This window comes from Aplysia californica, unplaced genomic scaffold (assembly GCF_000002075.1).
Source record: "Aplysia californica isolate F4 #8 unplaced genomic scaffold, AplCal3.0 scaffold00008, whole genome shotgun sequence".
NCBI lineage: Eukaryota > Metazoa > Mollusca > Gastropoda > Aplysiida > Aplysiidae > Aplysia > Aplysia californica.
The window spans coordinates 1,539,585-1,541,543 of record NW_004797278.1 but is presented as its reverse complement, the minus strand read 5'-3'; positions in this window follow the sequence as shown (position 1 = coordinate 1,541,543).

The following is a 1,959-nucleotide window of genomic DNA, read 5'->3' as shown; positions in this document are numbered from 1 at the left end:
TGAGTGTGTGTGTGTGTGTGTGTGTGTGTGTGTGTGTGTGTGTGTGTGTGTGTGTGTGTGTGTGTGAGTAGGAGTAAGGCAGGGTACTTAAAGACTACAGTGAAATGACCAGGGGAAGAAGGGCATTCTTTGACTTGAAACAAAACACTGGAGCACAAACGTTATTAAACAAATAACAAAAAATAACAAAACAATGTACAGGAAAATGGCCATACAAATGATGATTTGATTACGAATTACTAAAAACAGCAAGGTATTTCAAAGACAAAGTACTTTATCTCCCGCCGGGACATCAGGTTGAGGGGAAAATACATTTTAGGACGAAAATAAAAATATCCGCATACTTTTGCATGTTGACCATGTTCACGTCACAACCAACATCACTGACACAGGTTTTAGACATGTGGAAAGTTAAAGTAGCAGGGAAAACTTAATGCTTTTCACAATATAATTCTAATGAACCCCACCCCTCATATTCTCCACAACCTTTAAAACCAACATTCTCTCCACAGGTGCACAATGAAGCAACTCCATAAGACAGAACTCTGTGACAAAAGGGAGCGAAACTGGCGTAACAAACGACTCAATCGTGGCCAAAATCCCAACAGTGACACCCGAGAACAAAGAACTCGGAGGGATAGCAAACAAAACCCAAACCAAAGCAAATAACACAACATTCGTTTTCATAAGAGTTTTACGGCACTTGCAACACAATAAAGTCACACAAGTGCCGAAGATTAGAGGTGTTACTATTACTAGAGAAAGACAAAAGGAAGATGGATATATAAGGACAACACATGTTTACTAAGAAAGGAGCAAATTATGCAAGGGGGGGGTCGCGTAAAGCGCTATAACTTTCTACCATTCACTGTACATACAATCTTATTGTTTCCTTCCCAACATCCGCCTAAATTCACTTTACTTTTACGATTGTGGCTGGAGCCGCACACAATAAAATACACCATACACCTGATCCTTACTGGAGGTCACCTTGGCAGTAATCACAAAGTAAAGTAGCAGCCCCAATAATCTACCCTGTAATCCTTCGAAGTCCAATGCATTATAACACTTATAAAAAGAACAATGAGTAGAGTTTTAATGAAAAACAGTGCTATGCAGCTGGTACAATTTAGATGCATCAGATGTTGGAGTTTGTGCTGTTTTGGTCTCCATTTCTAGCTCTGAAATGATAGAACTTACGGCTGTTTGTAAATGTATTATGAACAAGAAATTTTACAATACCTGTTACAGGAAAGTGCCGCCCAACATCACCTTGGGGACAGAATATGGCCAAAAACCGCCAAGCTCCAAAATGCGCGATGACCTCTCGCAGAACTGCATAAAAGTCTGTGAGCTCTTCAAAGAATGAATCTACAAAAGTATCCACAGTCGGGTGAGGCATAAAGCACAGTCCTCGTCACATTGGAACATTGAATACAATGTACCTCGTTTTGAACAATACCACAACAGCTTAGCTTAGGCTGAATACAATGACGCTGCCACTCTGGACCGATTGCCTATCTAGGGAGTCGACGTACCACAATAGACAGAGTAGGATGTCGCCAGTACAACATACAGGGAGAGGTTATTTCCAGAACTTTATGACTGAAAGCAGAATTTACAACGTTTATCTTCATTCTACACCACCTTGCCTTGGCTCCATCCAAATCGGTATTTATAGCCAGCTTCCTGACAATCATAACCCGAGCAGGCATGCACGCCTGTGTATTTTAGTTAGTAAGAGTTTTACGTCACTTTAAACACAATTAAGCCATATTATAAGTGCCGACAATTACAAATGTCGCGGGAGTGAAACAGAAAGAAAAGAACGATGAAAGATGAGGACAATAGATGGATGATTGGAAAGAAGAGCAAACCACACCATAACACCCACCAACCACACAGTGCGTGTGCATCATGTGTGTGTGCGTATGTGTGTGCGCGTTTGAGAGAGAGAGA